The sequence below is a fragment of the Gadus macrocephalus genome, chromosome 10, assembly GCF_031168955.1.
Source record: "Gadus macrocephalus chromosome 10, ASM3116895v1".
Lineage (NCBI taxonomy): Eukaryota > Metazoa > Chordata > Actinopteri > Gadiformes > Gadidae > Gadus > Gadus macrocephalus.
Genome location: NC_082391.1, coordinates 7661853 through 7681037, shown reverse-complemented (window position 1 = coordinate 7681037; position 19185 = coordinate 7661853). Strand labels below are relative to the sequence as shown.

The 19185-nt window shown below is 41.9% G+C and overlaps 2 long non-coding RNA genes across 2 annotated transcripts in view; both read right to left on the bottom strand.

The window, feature by feature from the left end:
* The window catches only part of LOC132466287 (uncharacterized), a 187306-nt gene extending 175578 nt beyond the window's left edge, over positions 1-11728 (bottom strand). The window contains exons 1-2 of the long non-coding RNA XR_009527822.1: positions 11351-11728; positions 10763-10828 (exon numbers count right to left, since the gene is read on the bottom strand). This is a non-coding gene — a long non-coding RNA (uncharacterized LOC132466287). The remainder of the gene's footprint in view (positions 1-10762; positions 10829-11350) is intronic.
* On the bottom strand, positions 4959-9462 carry LOC132465614 (uncharacterized). The gene is made up of 3 exons (XR_009527630.1): positions 9050-9462; positions 8178-8267; positions 4959-5661 (listed from the first exon to the last, which is right to left on the bottom strand). It is a non-coding gene; the product is annotated as an uncharacterized LOC132465614 (long non-coding RNA).
* Positions 11729-19185: the final 7457 nt, after the last annotated feature.

The following is a 19185-nucleotide window of genomic DNA, read 5'->3' as shown; positions in this document are numbered from 1 at the left end:
CATAACAACACCTTCGTAGTTCTTGCGGTCAAAAACCGTATGCCCTTCCGGGGTCAAACAACAGAGGTACCCCAAATGACGTCCCCTTTACACCTGTACCCGCAATACGGCAACACCACTCAGTGGTCAACACAGACATTACAACTTAACTAAAAAACAGGAAAATGGCTCTTACACATGGTACAAGTTTGTGTTGACTGCATGGAAAAGGGAATAATGTATTACAAATTATATGGTAAGAACCTGGTAATACCATGGAAATAAACGAGGCTTCCTTTTACAGTACAGTTTCAGCTTAATTACTGGGTAAATTGTCGTGTTTTACTTGGTAACGTCGCAGAACGTACATGGTACAAATTTGTGTTGACTGCATGGAAAAGGGAATAATGTATTACAAATTATATGGTAAGAACCTGGTAATACCATGGAAACAAACTAGGCTTCCTTTTACAGTACAGTTTCAGCTTAATTACTGGGTAAATTGTCGTGTTTTACTTGGTAACGTCACACAACGTACATGGTACAAGTTTGTGTTGACTGCATGGAAAAGGGAATAATGTATTACAAATGATATGGTAAGAACCTGGTAATACCATGGAAACAAACGAGGCTTCCTTTTACAGTACAGTTTCAGCTTAATTACTGGGTAAATTGTCGTGTTTTACTTGGTAACATCACAGAACGTACATGGTACAAGTTTGTGTTGACTGCATGGAAAAGGGAATAATGTATTACAAATTATATGGTAAGAACCTGGTAATACCATGGAAACAAACGAGGCTTCCTTTTACAGTACAGTTTCAGCTTACTTACTGGGTAAATTGTCGTGTTTTACTTGGTAACGTCGCAGAACGTACTTGGTACAAGTTTGTGTTGACTGCATGGACAATGAAATGTATTATAAATTATATGGCAAGAACCTGGTAATACCATGGAAACAAACAAGGCTTCCTTTTACAGTACAGTTTCAGCTTAATTACTGGGTAAGTTGTCGTGTTTTACTTGGTAACGTCGCAGAACGTACATGGTACATGTTTGTGTTGACTGCATGGATAATGGAATCTATTATAAATTATATGGTAAGAACCTGGTACTACCATGGAATTAAACGGCTTTGTACCCAGTATTTAAGAAGATGTACCATGACACTAGAGGAAAACTTCCTGCAGAGGGTTGTTACCAGGTAAGTAATTCCATAGTGGTAAATCGAATAAACCCTTTCTAAATGGGTGTAGCTATGAATAATAACTAAGAAAAAGTATTTTATTGGAAAGCACTATGCTAATTTCTAGATAGTACATCATTAAATTTGGGCTGTTACCAAGATAAACCTTGGATAATAGGTGTTTATAAGAATTGGTTGCCTAATTTCCTGTGAAGTACACAATATCGGAGTAATTACCAACCTAAAACAGTTACAACTACACGCTACTTAGTTGAGTTGATGGGTAATAGTGGAGGTTTTACTTAGTACTTCAGCTGTAATTCCTCTGTATTTACCTTCTTATTACCAGTGGTAATTACACAGTAATACACTATAATTTACCGGATAATTCCTCTGTATTTACCTTCTTATTACCAGTGGTAATTACCCAGTAATACACTATGATTTACCGGGTAACTACCTCTGTATTTACCTTCTTATTACCAGTGGCAATTACCCAGTAATACACTATGATTTACCATGTATGTACCGGGTAAATACCTAGTAATTAGGGGACTGTAAAAGGAAGGGTTACCTAGTTGCGGAGAAGTGTGTGAAGGCTACCTGTGTTCTCCACAACTTCATGCGGAGGACCACCCCCCCCCAAGTGCATTGAGGGGGAACATCCCAGTTGGTGAGGTGGACCCACTGCCAGGTCTACGAAGAGTTGCTGCCAATAACTCAGCGAGGGAAGCCATCAGGATTCGGGAGGCCTTCAAGTCCTACTTCTCTGCTGAGGGAGCCGTCCCATGGCAAGACAACGTGTAGCGCACCAGCACACCCAAAACGGCTTTTAAGAGCCAACCACACATTACTATTGAGCAAACTTCCTGAAATTACTATATTCACAGTGATCTTCTGACTTAATGAAGAATGTCTCCTTAACATACAACAGTAATGCCATTATTAACTAAGTTTGTTAATGTTAAAGTTAGTTTATATTTTGTAATCAGGTAACTGTGACAGTCCTGAGCCGTCTTGCTTCCCTTCTGCTGGCCTGTTCTTCTTCCTGGGAAGCTGATTGGCTGGCCACCTCATTGAGGGATTGAACTCACCTGCAGGAAGCCGAAGAAGCAGAAGATGGGGGGATCCAACATGGCGCTCTCGCTCTCCCACCTGGAAGGCTGGTGCTGCCTGGCACCCAACTGGGTTTTGTTTGGGGTTATTCTAGTCCTTTAGCATACTCGTAGTTTAGTTTAACTGTAAACACAACTCTACACTACAGAATGCTGATTTGTGGGTTTTTTCGAGTTACTAAATAAATGTAACGTTCATTTAACTGTTGCTGCGTGGACCTCCCGTTCTTGGTTGTGCTCTTCAACGAGCAGGGCACAACATAACTGACAAAAATACCTTCAACAAAGTTGCTTGCACCCCAAAATCTGTGGGACAAAATAATTTGCAACATTTCCCTCAAGCAACATAAATGGCCATTCTATAAAGAATATGAAGACACATTTTTGGTATAAAATTATTTATTGGAGTGTGTGTGTGTGTGTGTGTGTGTGTGTGTGTGTGTGTGTGTGTGTGTGTGTGTGTGTGTGTGTGTGTGTAAACAAAAAAAACAAAAAGAAAATGGGCATGGATCATTCCCTGCAACAATTGTCACCCCAGATGGCATCATGCAATAATTTATAAATTTGGAATTTGACTTGTTCCTTTGCATGGGGTGGCAATCGTTGCAGGGAAGGAAGTATCCCTTTAAAAAAGTGCTCATCCTCAGAGAGGATGAGAGGCACAGGTGGAGGCACAGGTGCGGTCTGCCTCCTCAGCACCTCCAGGAGTAACCTCTCGATCTCCGTCTCCCTCTCTCTCTCTCCTTCGGTTTTGTGTCCTCACTGTTTCAAATGGAAACAACATTTTTGGGTCAGGTAACAGACAAAAATACATTCAACATGAGAGGCTATGAGACGAGTACATAACTAGTCATACTCATAGCATACCATTCATGCATAGGGACCCTCATGACCACATAAAACGCATGTAGCATAAAATAAATGTATAAAATAAGTAATTTCTCTCATGTTAAATGACATACCTGGGGCAATAGGAGGAGTGGTGACAGCAGCAGTTGGTGGTGGTGGTGGAATGGGTTCAGAGGCAGCAGCAGCATCCGGCTCCTCACAGCTTAGATCTTGAGGCGACAAGAGGTAGTTATCAATCTATAGAACAAATCATGCTGTGTATGGGCGTGCGTGTGTGTCTTCTCTTATCGACCAACCTCCTAGGTCACTCGCTGTCCCTGCTGCTGCCTCTGAACCGTGGTCCTCGACTGGGTACTCTGCAATCCCATCTACCTCGACCCCCAGCACCATATTGCTACTGGTCTCCCTCAGAGTAACAAATGGGCCGAGGAAAGACAGGATTGCAGAGTACTTCCACGTCTTCAACGGGCCTGCTGCTGACCCACTCCTCTTTCCTGCCTCCTGCCTGCGTCTCTCCCTGAGGTAGGTGTCCCTCAGGACCTTCCACTTTCGTCGGCATTCCTCCTCTGACAAGAACAAAGCCTACGCTGTGTAATTCGAACTGAACTGTTGAATGCTAACTGCTCACTAACTAGCTTGGTTCAATTGATAGCTGGAATAAAGTAACTTTTAAAGTAAAGTAAATTCAAAAAGACTTACCAGGTAGCCCGACCTCCTCGCTCACCTTCGGCCAAGCCTTGGTCTTGACCGTCCGGTCCTTATAACCGGCCAAGGTGGTGTTGAAGATCTCAAGGAACGCGGAGACTGAAATGATGAGCTTTTCCTTCATTTTAGCGGTTTGATCTGGATCAGGTAGTGAACTCTAGAGCTGTGTTCGAAATCGTTTCCTATACACTCACTCACTATTCCCTATATAGTGTTCATGATATAGTGCACTATATAGGGAACGAACAAACGAGAATTCGGACACTACGCTGAACATTTTTAAACGTCATTTGCGTCAGTAAATGCGCCGGGTATTTGCGTGAGGCAGACAGATGCGCCCACATCATGTAAACAAACCGGGCACTCACGAGAAAAGCTGGAGATTGTTTTGATGTTGAATGTTACATTTCCTTGTTCAAGTTTTTTTAAATTAATTTTGAATGTTAAATTTTCTATGTTAAATCTCAAATAAATTGTTGACATTTCTATGGCTGAATCCGAATACTTAGTACATACTATTTCTGTTCAGTGTCTACTACTTGACGTTACTACACTTGACAGTGTAGTACGGTCTACAGCTACACGGTCTACAGAGCCAGCCATGGAGCCGGCGTGAGCAACGTCATGACGTCACTGCAAACGTCTCCGCTTTCCCAGCAACCCTCCACGGAACTGTACAATAAGAAGAAGAACCAGAGCCCGTCTACGAAGAGCCTGGGCACTCCCTACACTGAAAGAAATTTGGAGTGACATTTACTTAAAAAAACTAAGGCATATTTTTCCACACAGAAAGTGCCAGTAATCTTTACTCAGGCTATTTCTAAGTAATATTTACTTACTAGAACCACTTAATTTTTATGAAAAATTCACAAGTAAATTGCACTGACAATACTTGCCTATGGATTGTAACTTTCACTCAAATTACCATTGCATCTAATTACAAAACCCAAGTAAACAATGCTCATGATTCTTTGTGTTTCTTACTCATCTTTTCTTTGTTATATTTTATGTAATTATTAAGTAATATTTATTAGGAATGTATTAGTTAATATTAATTTAATTTAGTAAATATTTTTACTATTCTAATTCAATATTTTCCAGAAACAAATATTTGCAGCTTAAGGGATGTTTGAAATACACTTTTATTTCACATTTGAAATGGCATAGATGTATTTAAAATACATAACATAACCACACAGAACTTCCTGCTAGCAAATTTGAAAACAGTGCACACACACACACAAAAGCTCAAAAGTAAAGCCGTTTAGGATTTGAAAAATTCAATGCGGAATGACAAGGCACCAACTGACTTTAGGACTGATATTCCAGCATACAAACGAATACAGTGTTACAGTTGACTTTTCAGAACAGCAAAGAATGCATACATAAACTGCAATGGCTACCTTTGCAGACATTCTCAGGATGTTCAGGACAGAAATAACTTAAAAACTAAGCAAAACTTGAAATTTCAGTCAGAAAAATGACAAAAGTAAAGAGATTGTTTGTGCTGGACAAAAGCACAAATAGCACTGGAACACTCACGCTAAAAGTTTATTGTGGAGAAACTGGACCTTTGGTGACATTGTAATGACGTCAAGCTCAAGAAACAGCTTCTGAAATACTTCAAACGTATATTTCAGTTTAAGTGGGTAACTTAAGTTTACAGCATAGATGACACCCATGAGCAGGAGGCAAGCGTTTGTCACACTTGATGATGACTGACACATACACAGGATCTTGGTTTTCCTGTGCCACATTGGGATGGATGACGTTGATCTGCATCATGTGATTACTGCAGTCCTCTTTCACTGCTTCTTGGCTGACGTCCTGTGAAAACAAATAAGGCACAATGAGAAACAAACTAAGAATCGATTCCAAGTAAAAGAAAAGCTTAACCCTCATAGGGTGTTCGTGTTTTTGTTACACAGGAGGTGCTGCTGGGTCTGGTGGACCCATTGCCTTTTAATTCAACATACTCAAGCTTTTTTTTTTTTAATACTCACCAGATGGTTACTTCATCCCAATTGCAAGTAATATAAACAACACATATGTTAAATTTGTTCACTTTACCTTTGTTAAATCACATTTATGAATAGAGGTGCCACTCGTTTTTGTTTCTTTTTGCATTAAAATGCAACAAAATAAGGAAATGCCTCATAAAACAGGCATAACTGGGAAATAATCAACATCATTAGAAATTGAAACATACTCAATAACATCTGTCTGAACAACACATTAAAGCCTTTGAACACGGCCATTATACGTATATCAGACTATACCACACATGAGGGGCAGAGTCTCACTGTGTGTGTATTGCATATGTATTTTTTGCACTGGTTGCATGTATATTGTGTTTTTCTGTCCATCATGGGTCCACACACTTCACAGCGTTTCTTTTTGGCTGACGGGCTGGTCCGCTGCTTGCGGGTTGTTCCTGGGGCTGGCTGCTTGCGGGTTGTTCCTGGGCCTGGCTGCTCGCGGGTTGTTCCTGGGGCTGGCTGCTCGCGGGTTGTTCCTGGGGCTGGCTGCTTGCGGGTTGTTCCTGGGGCTGGCTGCTTGCGGGTTGGTCCTGGGGTTGGCTGCTCGCGGGTTGGTCCTGGGGTTGGCTGCTCGCGGGCTGGTCCTGGCTGCTCACGGGATGGTCCTGGGGCTGGCTGCTTGCGGGTTGGTCCTGGGGCTGGCTGCTTGCGGGTTGGTCCTGGGGTTGGCTGCTCGCGGGTTGGTCCTGGGGTTGGCTGCTCGCGGGCTGGTCCTGGCTGCCCACGGGATGGTCCTGGGGCTGGCTGCTCGCGGGCTGGTCCTGCCTGCTCACGGGATGGTCCTGGGGCTTGCTGCTCGCAGGCTTGTCCTGGCTGCTGAAGTGCTAGTCCTGAGGCTCTTTTACGTTTCGGAGCTGGCTGATGCTCATCCTCCTCTTCAAACTCTGAAATGTTATCCTCACTTTCCGAAACTATTTCCTCTGCATCACCATCAAAACCCTCTGTCTCTTCAAATATCAGCTGTAAGGCAGTCTGAACAGAGAATTGCTTTGCCATCTTGATCAGTTGTGGTATGGAACCACGCTGACAGAGCTTTTTTATAGTGCCAGGTCCCCAAGCTTGATAGTGTTGGGTGCTCCAATTTTGCAACCTTGTGTGGGAACAGTGGGTGCACACTGTGGGTGCTCACACCAAGGGCCCATTCACCTGCTTTTCTCTTTCTCTTTCTCTTTCTCTTTCTCTTTCACACACACACACACACACACACACACACACACACACACACACACACACACACACACACACACACACACAGAGAGAGGAAGAAGGGAAAATGAGGGTGCACAGAACCTATGATTTCCACGCTTAAACTAGCTCCGGGTCCACTGGACCCGAACACCCTGTGTGTAATATAAATGTGATGGGGGGGTATACAGGGGGGGGTCATTGAAAATGTTTTCTGATTCATGTTCCTCACAGAAAATGAGCCAAAGCCAATGAAACTTAGTTCAAAATAATAATTATTTGTATCACTTTTATAAAGCTAAAAACTGAAAACGGGTCCCACAGACCCGAACACCTTATAAGGGTTAAGAGAAAAAAAACTTGAAAATAAAAACAAAAAAGGTATACTCAATTTAGTGTACTCAAATCCAACAATATTCATATGGCACTTTTCATACATAAAGTTACACAACGTGCTTCACAGAGGCTGACCCTGAGCCAAAGAAAGTCACTTTTGGGGGCCATCCAGACTGAGAGGGGTCATCGCCCACGACCATAGGGAGTGCCGCCACAGTGACCACCCTGGCCCGGGCAGACAGGAGGCTCCACACAGGGGTGCAGAGCCCTCCAGCCACCCAGGCTGGAGCTATCTATGGGACTGCACCCGTGTTGGTAGACCAGAACTAGTCCCAGTGTGGAAGGTCCCCATGGGGGAAACACTGGTGCTGAAAACTGAGGGATTAAAATAGGTTATAAAAAGGGTATTAATTAAATTACTCTTTTGCTCATAAAATAAAGTTTCTAAGTGATCGTTAAATAGAGACAAAAGGCAACCCTTAAGTGTTCTTAAATTATTTACTTTGTGGATGTTCCGAAAGCCAAAACGTGGCTTGTTAAATAAACAGGTTGGCTGGAAATATCCCCAAGAACACTTGAGGGTTAAAGTTTAAGATAGATAAGATAAAGATTAAATATGATTTAAAAAAAAATGGGTAAGAGCATAAAAATAATTTAAGAAATCAGTTAAAAGCCTGATTGAAAAATGTGCATCTTTTGAGTCTTTTAAAAAACATCACAAGTGAACACCAGATTATAAGGCTAGACAATAATTTTAATATGGTCATGATTATCATCAGATACCTGATAGTCTTTGATCAGCTCCTCTCCACTCTCTCCAAGATACTCAACTAAGCAACGGATTATAATGTCCCTTCTGCCGTCGACATGATGCTATTAAACACAAAAATAATTTATTGCAGAGAATACATAACATATGTAGCATACATACATCACAGCACGTATAGATGAAAACAGAAAGTTACCCATGGGGAATGTAAGCCTGCAACTGCATTCTAACGTGAAGTGTGCAACTTAACATGCATCTTTTACAGTAGAGGTCAACCAGAAGTTCTATAACCACTGTATGAAAGGGCTACAGCGCCACTTAGGGTAGCGGATTCAGCCATGCTCCGGCCATTATCCGATCTCTAAAGGCCATGTACGTTCGGGCAATTGACATGGTCCGTTCGAGTAGCAAAATCTGTATAAGGTTTAATCCAAGCTATCCCATGTAAAAGCACTGTGTGTTCTGCTAGCGGGAGGTTCAGATCTACAGGTGTGTTCAGGGTCGAAGTCAAGACACTCGGACACAGTGGTTCCGGCCACGTTGGTTGAACATACATCGCTGTAAAATGTGTGCGGGAATTCCACACATTATAAGTGTTGGATTTGCAGGCATAAATTAAATTGTGCACAATCCCACGCTGAAATTCAGCCCGTTTTTGTTTTGAAGACGCTAGTTAAGGCGGCAGGCATGTGTTGCTTTGGCGGCCGCCTAAGCTGTAAAGTGCTGTCGGAAACCCTGGACATACCTCGTGGCGCTAGCAAAGTTAGCTAGCAGGAAAATACACTATTTGTTAGCGCCGCAGCCGTATCCGCTTTCAGTGCGGAGAAACTGACTTAAGTAGGTGAGCCAACAGGAACGTACAACATTTGTTTCGCTTAAAACGTACCTTCGTGGTTCATTCACGTTCTTCCCCATCTCATTCAACAAAGTCTGCCAACCCAGTTGAAATGTGGAACTTGGACTGGAGTACAGCACGTCTCGGACGAAAGACCGTTCAAATGTGGGGAGGGGCTTTTACGTCATGCTCCGAATGTTCGTGAAAGTTGCCAGGTTCACTGTTATCACTCAAGTACATTTTACTTGGAAATATCAACTAATTAGGCCAATGAACTGGTTTAGTGAATATTACTTGGATCGAATGATTCAATTTACATACAAAACTGAGTACACATAATTACAAACAATCACCAAGTAATGCACTACATTAAAAACTGGTATTTTAAAGTAAAAGCACTGAATTCGGATTTCTTTGTAGAATTTATATACATAATTGAAATAATAATTACAGGGCCAAAAAATCTTTTTTTACAGTGTATACGCCCCATTGTACCGATTTTGGTTGCAGTTCCATGAGACATCCACTGGGGGTGATCGCGGGCGAGTCCAGATTGAATGGGAGTCTATGGGGCTAGACGGCTAATTATGCCTCTTTCACCTGCTTGTCGTTGAAATATCGCAAATTTTATTGTAGATTCCGCAAGTTCAATATAGATTATCGTTCAAAAGTCCAATGAGTGAGTACTTATGTCCTTTTGATTTCTTACAGTTTGGGCCGTTGTTGGCCATACACGCTAGCATTCTGCTAATGAATGCTGATTGGTCAGGGACGGACTTGCGACTGATTACGACCAGAGACCCCTCTTGATGGCATCTGAAGCTGAAGAGCAATCAGAAACGTGTTAACTTCGACTTTCCGTCGAACTCAATTTTTGCGTACTGTATTTATATTTTCCTGCAGGCCCTTTTATTTTTTAGATAGTATGTATGGTGAAAGTACATGGGCATAAATGGAATTTCTTCCATTTCTTGTGTTCAATGTTCAATGTGTTATATACATGGTAGGTACGGTATGACCACCTTAAATAATACAGTCAATGTCCCGCTCAATCATTTCATCTGTCATTGTCTATTTTTCAAAAAATAACGATAGTTTAAAAAAGAAATGCCTCGTAAATGTGCAATGATAAACTGCACTAACAGTGGAAACGGATTGTCCGTCTTTTCGTTTCCCAAGGACAGAAAAAGGTAACGTTCTTGCTTGCTCCTGTATGAATGGTCCTAGGCTACCTGAGGCTTCACCTGGTAAAGAAAGTTGCGCTGGAGCCCGGGTAATATCGCACATGGCTTATTCAAGTTGCGCGCTAGACATTCTCTAAAGTGTCGAGCCTCAAGCACTTAACTTACCTTAACCGATTGTTCCATACAAATGGTTAGTTAACGATTTAACAACTTCAACATCTGCTATTACAGTCGTTATTTTTTTGTAGGACTTGGGCTAATGACCTTGCAGAGAGGGAAAACCATCTACACCACTTGTCATTGATTTCTATGCATTCACTGCTCTTTACAGATGGGTTTGTTTTAAGCTATTGAATATAATTGCTCTGCCCTGCAACACATTATAAGCTACACATGTTTGTTAAATGAGAAATATGGTCTGGGTCACATTGAAACAGTAACAGTTATATAACAGTAATTATACAAACATTATACCAACATTGCAACAGGCAAGTTTATTCAAACATCACACTAACAAGAACACAATAAGAACAGTAACTAATAAAAAAAAAGAGAAATGATTTAACAACACTGAACATACTGAACAGAGGCAGGGGAAAAGGACAGAGGAAGAAGACTTGTCCGTTGTCACAGCATCAAGGTCCAACTGTAGAGATCAAGAAAGGAAGAGGCATGAGGAGTACAACAGAACACTGCTCTCTAGCAGATTGTTTACTGATGTAAACTAAATTGATGCAGTCTTAAAATTATGATTCTAATCCAGGTTTCTATTTTAGGAGAAAGAAATGGCTCATAATCGTTACTAAAAAAAAAAGCTTTATCATCGGCACTAATGAGGATTAGAAAAAACACTCTCTGTAAGTAACATACATATGTAAAACATTCGCGCATTTCTTTTTTTTACATTAGCTCAGATGAATGGGGAGGAGACCTCGGGGAAGACCCAGGACTAGGTGGAGAGATTATATCTCAACACTGGCCTGGGAACGCCTCGGGATCCCCCCGTCAGAGTTGGTCAATGTGGCCCGGGAAAGGGAAGTCTGGGGCCCCCTGCTTGAGCTGCTCCCCCCGCGACCCGACCCCGGATAAGCGGACGAAAATGAGATGAGATGAGACATTAGCTCACTAAAACTCTGTAACTATGGTATTAAGCAAAAAAAAGCCTTACCTCCAACAGCTGGTGTTATCGTTGCGGGAAAAGGGAAGTGCTTTAGAAACTGCCGTAAAGCAGTACCTCTGACAGTATGACAATGTGTGACGTCATCGCATGTTTTTAACGCCTTTTTAGAACAGATACGTGACCTTAAAAAATGCAATATTCAGCTGAGTTTATTATCTTAGCCCCACCTTTTGATAGCAACTTTCAAATTACTTGACAAAAAATTACATTGTGAGAAAAGTGGATTCTGAGGATAAAACCCCGTTGGCTCCCATTCATTCTGGACTCGCCTACGAGCGCCCCGCGTGGTCAGAGATTATTACTGCAACCAGTCCAGAAAACTGGAACTAACCCGCGAGTGCCCATTCTCCTCATATTAGACATTCTCTGGAAGAACCCTCGCGCCAGTTTCAAACACAACAACTATTTCGTCTTCGATTCAATCCATGTATGGTTCGTTCTTTGAATATTCCGATTTAAAACAAAATCAGAAAAAACAGTTAAGTCTTTTTTTGGTTTTTATGATTTGGTTTTGAAGCCGAAAAAGGGCAAAAGGAATATACAAACAAGCAGTATTTTTCTGTTCTTTAAATCAAAACGGGAAAACTGAATAATCAAGTTTCTTGTTTTGTTTGCGTGATATTTAGATAAAACCGCAATGAATGCCGGGAAAAGGGCACTCGGATTTAAAGAAAATACATATAAAGACGTTTCAAACGTTCCATCGAGTCTCTCGCATTCTACAATGGCCAGCTCTATTGTTTTCCGTGGGAGCCGGCGACTTAGTTACTTACTTACTCAGACTTAGTCTGCGAGTGGACGATCTGAAACTAAATCGGAAACTAGATTTCCTCTTCGAAGGTTGTGCTCCACACAGAACCTTCTCACCGTCATAACGGAGCACTTCGGGGCACCAGATTGCTTTAGAGCGGTACTGATCGCGTCGTGTGTCTTTCCAGTGTCAAATAGTTCACGAATAAAATCACCATAAGGTTCAAGTGCGGCCATAACTAACTGTCTATTGCTGGTTTAGGTGGTTGGCTCTTTTTTCTTCGCTGCGTTCTGCCTTCTGGTGTAGCCTATAACTATAAATGTATCTATTTTTGTTTTTCTGTTTCGGGTTTAAAAAACCAACACACAAACACAAATATGCAGATTATTTGTTTATTCCTTTTGCCCTTTTTCCGATTCAAAACCAAATCAGAAAAAAACAAAAAACGACTCTGTTTTAAATCGGAATATTCAAAGAACGAACCATACACGGATTCACGTCCATTGTTTACTTCGGTGTTTTAAAAATGCCGGACTTCGTTGGTCTTCCTGTTTGTGAAGGTACGGATAACCCCGCCCCCTGCCCCCAGCGTAAAAGCGGTTCTAGTTCTAGCCATGGACATATTATAAAATGGACAACGGATTCAACAATGGCGCCTATTCATTGGATGATTCTCGGGCCGTTACATAGTCTACGCATCGCTACGCATACACGTCCAGAAGGCTACGCGACGCGACGCTTCGGCCGCCATTATGCGTCGACGCGTAGCAAAACGCGTCCTCCCAAATTATGCGACGCGCCGATCCATGCAATACTATGCGTTGTTGGTGGCGATACTGCAAATATTGTACATTATTTCCATTATATGTTATATTTACAGAAGAACATATGAGAGGATGCGGGAACGTTCTTCTTCTTCAGTGTCCGAATTGAACAGTTGGGCGAGTACGGCATCCAACATGCCCGGCTCCCTCTCGTCATTATCCGAGTCAGTGTCGCTGCTGTTGCCTGGCAGTTCAGTGATTATTCCTGCCTTCGTGAAAGCTTGGACCACAGTTGAGACTGTTATATCAGCCCAGGCATCCACGATCCACTGGCAGATAGTGGCGTAAGTTGCCCGGCGCTGTCTCCCCGTCTTGGTGAACGTGTGTTCGCCTTCTAAGGCCCCGTCCACACGAAGCCGATTTTTTGGTGAAACCGCATAAGTCTTGTCCGTTCAGCCGACCGTCCAGACGGAGCCGGCGAATCCGGTGCCCGAAACCGCACATTTCTGAAACCACCCTCGGAGGTGGTTTCAAATCTATCCGGACCTATGCGGTTTCGTGTGGACGTCTGAAGCGCTTGATGGCAGTGGCTCCCCACCAGCTGGGGGACGTCAGAGTTGCATTGAATGTTTTATTTATTATTTTATTTGTATTCTTTTTGTAGCTTTAAATAAAGCCCCTTGATAAATGTAATTACTAACTGTACATTAAAAAGTATTTCTGCTCAATTTAAAAGGTTGAATCTCCTCGTGACTGAATGTTTGTATAGGCCTACAGCACGCAGGCTTGATGCGCTCCACTTTTTTCTGTGGAGAACTAGCGCCTTGAATATTTACTAGCCTACAGCGTTTCTACAGCTCGATGCGGTTTCGAAATGACTCCGTCTTTACGGAGTGCGCCTTATAGTCTTTACGAAGTGCGCCTTATAGTGCGGAAAATACGGTAATTCACTGAGTTCACCAACTAATACCCCTCACTAGAAATGTTGTGTGAAATGATTTTCAAGCAGTCTTGCGGTATCAGCTTGGTAGATGGAACAGCGAGGTGTCCGATAGACGGAGATCTAGATCAGCGGGAGTGGCCAGGGAAGCTGTGCATCGTGGTGCATGGTGGGAGTTGTTGTCTTCAATCCACGAGAGCCAAAAAGTCACTTTCTGCCTTTTCTCGGTCAAGACGGCACCAAATTAGAATTTTATTTCATTATTCGACTACATATAGGACCCAATTTCAATACATATTCATGCCTCCACCGGTGAAATGCTCCTTTAAAGATCATTATGGAAGCTTAATATACAGTTTTATTCACACTGTTTTGTCAGTGAAATAAATGCATAATAAAACACAAAAAAAGATGTGGACCATTTCTGCTGTGTCTAATTCAGTAGGCCTAGTTCATGAATAGTTTGATTGTATTTATTTTTTGGGCAAGCAAAGAATGCATTATGGTATGAAACTGCATTAACAAAAACAAGATCCAACCTGAAACAATAGAAAACTAGTTATTTACAACTCACTGTTCTGACATTTCCTTCATTCACTCTTCACATTAAGATGAAAACATACTCAAGAGTATGTTGAAGCAAACCTGCCAGCGAGCAGGTTAGGTTTGCTGAGTCCGTTGCTGCAGTAACTGACTCAGAGTTTCCACATAACCTGCTTTCTGAAACAGTCCCCAGTCTACATTAACTATCTCTTATTTTGTTTTTCTTTATAACAGGTCAGCATATCGGCAAAAAAGGATCACAGCAAGCAACTTTTGTTTGGTGTTAGCAGCAGTCAAGCGGAAGTCCTACCCTCCATCCTTATTTAAAACACGGCTTGGCCAGTACAACCTCAAACAAGGATCGAAAGTAAGTTTTAGGTAGTGTAGAATGTTGGTGTATTTTAGTGTCTCTCTGTTGTTCACATTTCTAGTCTAGGGACAAGCCAGGGCCTCTCATACTGACAGGGTGTTCTGCCATTGTTATGTCTCAACAAGGTTGAACCGACCTGGTCCTCCGGGACATAGCCAGGGCCAGATACCTTATCAATGCTGAGAGTACGTCTGTTTTCGTGTTATTCATATATCCCCTTTTTGTATAATACTCGCCCCAACCCTTTGGTTCGACGAGAAGAGGGTTCGACAGCCAAGGAACAAGTCATCGACCACCGGGTCCACTATAGATTATTCAACCTAAGTCTGTATCTCGCTGTATTACATCCTGGAATAAACCATCTATTCAACCCTCTAATCCACCCTGTCAAGCTGCTTTGATTTCGACTTCAAGAATTACTACTACGACTGAAAATACACAACGCAGAGTCTGTCCGAACAGTTTAGAAATAAGCTGAAATCTAACATTTGGTGCCGTGACACCGTCTTGAAGAGAGAGGAGTGAGAAGACGATTGCCTCTGAAGATTGCCCTGTGATCGAGAAGAACGCGCGCCCTGCCTGGGAAGACGTCGGATCAACGCCTGCCCTGCTGAGGGACCCGCATCCACAACGCGGCTGAACCAGCGCATCTCCATGCACCACGTGGGAATCAACGGTGACTGAATCTCATTCCACACTCTCGACCAAGAGAAAAGAACAAGAAAGTAATCTTAAAATAATCTACACACACATAACTGTGATTATTATTATTTGTTTTACTATTAGGCTGCACTACATTTGCTGAGTAATGAAGTTGTGTCATTAAGAGCTTGACGAAGTGAGGACCTGTATTAGTGATTAAGAGCTCAATAATCACTGAATATACGCCATATGAAACTATTGAATTTGTTTGTTGAATAAGGCCTTTGGTCTGGGCTAGAGTCCTAGAATATTGAATTTGTTTGTTGAATAAGGCCTTTGGTCTGGGCTAGAGTCCTAGAAGCTGGGCTAGGGTCCTAGAATATTGTAATAGCATGTCATTCAAGTGATTTGTTCATCTTTGCTAGTTTGTCAATGTTGATACGTGTCCTGAATATAACATAAGATGTCTGGTTTGCTCAGGGCTTTTGTTTTACGACTTGTCAGACAAGGAGTGAAACCGTATTTGTATTGAATTCACTGGTGAGGTTACATGAATCGCTAGAGTTTTTTGTTTGTGCTATGTTGTTTTGATCCCCGCCGAGGAATCACATATATTGTTTTTTAATCGAAGAGGGAAAAAGTGTGCTATCATCTGTTGTTGGCATACCGAGCTCCGTGGGAGACGTTTTTTGTTTCTTTCTAAGCAGCGCTAGTTTAGCTTTACCTAGATAGAAAAAGATAGAAACAATGCCGAAAGGTGAAGGCAGGAAGAAGGCAGAGAAGGAGGAAAAAGATAGCAATCAAAGTCCCAATGCATCTGAACAAATTGAACAATATTATTTTGAATTGGAGGTTAGAGATATTGACATTTATTCAATTAGCGAGACTCTGTCTAGATTCTTCAACGACAGACATGATTTGCAAGGAACAGAAGAAAAACTTCGCCTAACATATGAGATCCGAAGGGGAGTGATGACAAGGCTTCCCAGCTGGGAAAACAGTAACTGCACAATGGCAGAGGTCAAGGAGTTCGGAGAAAAGGTGGATCGAGATGAAGAAGTCAGGATTCGATTCCTGGCTGACGAGAAGAAGGAAATGGCCAGGGAACGAGAAAGATTCCCCCAGTCCAACAGGGATAGAGAACGATCCCCCCAGTCAGACAGACAGAAAGAACCTCGACCATGCCACAACTGCGGACAAAATGGACACTGGCAAAGAGAATGTAAAGCCCCTCGAAAGATGTACCGTGACCGCTCCAACGAGAAAGTAGGGGACGAAAACCGCTCAGACAAAATGAGGGAACGATTGAAGAAGTTACAGGCGAAGAGTGCTGAAGAACTCAGCCGCATATGCGATTCAATGTCGGAAACCAACAATAACACCAACTTGGAATGACACTCGTTAGATTTGGCACGCAAAATGACTGATACGGGGTGAAGAGGAGGGAGTGTTTGTTATTTTCATTCCTTTATTTTCACGAGAGGTTAGTCTTCGAAAGATGCTAGGACTTTTGTCACCTTTGTCGCCTATCTAAGTGAGAATTCATGTTGGTTCCTTCTTGACACAACTGCTCAGCGTTAGAACATTTTGTTTGTTTTGTTTTATTTTTGAACAAAGGTTCAATCATTCATTCATTCACACAAGGTTTATTGAGAACTATGATGACTGATAACGGATATAACCATTTTTCGAATCAAGCGATTTATTTTTTGTAATGTTTGAGGCTGTGACAATGCCTCCCCCATGACTGATACTGCACTTTTTCTTTGTTTCATGTTTCATCGTACCTGGGAGATCCAGGAGACACGGACACTTGTTGAGGCCTTGGGATGAGTCCTTGAACTGAACTGTGTCTGTGTTTGTCCTGACGCCCTACTACGAACTTTCATCCTCATCCCCCATCACACCTGCGGTGGCCATCAACTGGAAAAGAACTCTGTTGCAACTGCTACTCAAAACCAACTGAGTCATGCAGTATTGTCTGTGATGTTGTTCTGCCAAGCAGAGGGAGGTGTCTGGACAGTTGACTTTCTTGATTCTTTACATTTTTTATGTTTTGTTTTAATCATGAGTAACCTAATTACTACTACGACTGAAAATACACAACGCAGAGTCTGTCCGAACAGTTTAGAAATAAGCTCAAATCTAACAGTAGTAGGGGATTATTTAAATTGACAGTATCTGTGTTCCTAACACTTAATAAAACAGTGGTCGTCAACATCAGCAGGTTTGGTGACTAATATAATACTTTTTTTTTTGTTTCTTCTTTTCCAAGTCATGTGATTGGGGAATTCTCCATGAGCGAAGAGCAAAGCAGCAGTATAGCAAAGAGCACTAGTGTCGTTATCCAGGAGAGGGGTTTGTTCCTTTCGGACAGTGGCCTGCTCGGTGGATCTCCAGATGGGGCAGTGTCTGACAACTGCATTGTGGCAGTGAAATGTCCATGGTCAGCCAGAACAAAGACTATTCGACAGGCAGCAGAGAGTAGGGACTTTTATCTTTACTTGGACAGGGAGACTGATACCCTGACACTAAAACCGACACACAACTATTGGCATCAAATCCAGGGCAACCTACATCTGACTGGAACTAGCAGCTGTCACCTAATTGTATGGACTCCTGTGGATCTTGCCATCCTTCCCATCCTCCGACCCATTATGGGTTATTAACATCAACACTCTGGAGACATTTTATAAAGAGTGTTTCCTTCCATATGTTCTGTCAAGTCAACCATCACATATAGAGCAATGACAGGTTCATTAATGATTTGTGGTTCTAAATTTTTATACAGAGATTAATTAATAATTTGTAAATAGTATGTACATTTTATCTACACTTTCACTAGTACTGAAGCTTAATTTTATGATATTTTGTACAGTTATGATAAATTAAGTAACACAATGTTTTTTTGACAAATAAAATGTTTATTTATACAAACAGTAAAAAATGTATACTGTATTACTTTATATGTTTGAAGAGGAACACCCTAGCAAAAAGAACAGGAGGATTTTTTCAGTTGACAGACATTGTTATATTTAACTCAACCTAAAACATTCAGTGCAGTAGCAGGGTTTGACACCCATACAGCATACAGTCATCCACATTTTTTTTAACGCATAATTGACAATCATTAAATTTCACAGAGAATGGGTGTTTGCAGGTTAGTAAGACACACACATACTTTCAGTACATTGTTGATGTTTTGTCTGAACTGTACAACGAATCTCGCTGAACATACCCAGGCTTTCTTGGGATAACCTGGCTCGACAGAGCAAAACTCGCAATCAGAGTTAAATGGTACCACGACGCTCACTTTAGATTCAATAAGTTGAACCAGGTTTTCCGCTTTAGGTTCAATGCGCGTTCACATAAAAGGAGCGTTTATCGCGTCATTTGACTCACCCTTATGCAAAATGAATCGAGCGAGAGCGGTGTATTTCACCCAAGGCGAGCAGTGTATCATTATGAACTCCTACGAGGAATTCAAAGTTCAAATCACAGCCAAGGGGAGCACGGTTGCCTATAATATGGCTAGGGTGGCGTGCTGGCAAAAAATAGCCGACCGTGTTAATTCGTAAGTGAAAAGATTCTGCATATTGTCTTAAAAATATCATGTAGGCTACCATCATGCGTTTTACCCCCATAGATGTGGTGCCAGCACGCTCCTACGAACATGGGGCCAAGTCGAAAAATAAATCTAAAAATATTATTCAATGTGGTAAATTGTAAGCATCCATTTAAATAATTTCAGGTGAACCTAGTCTATTATTTGCAATGGCCTAGGCTCCAACCTTTAATTTCATGTTGATTACC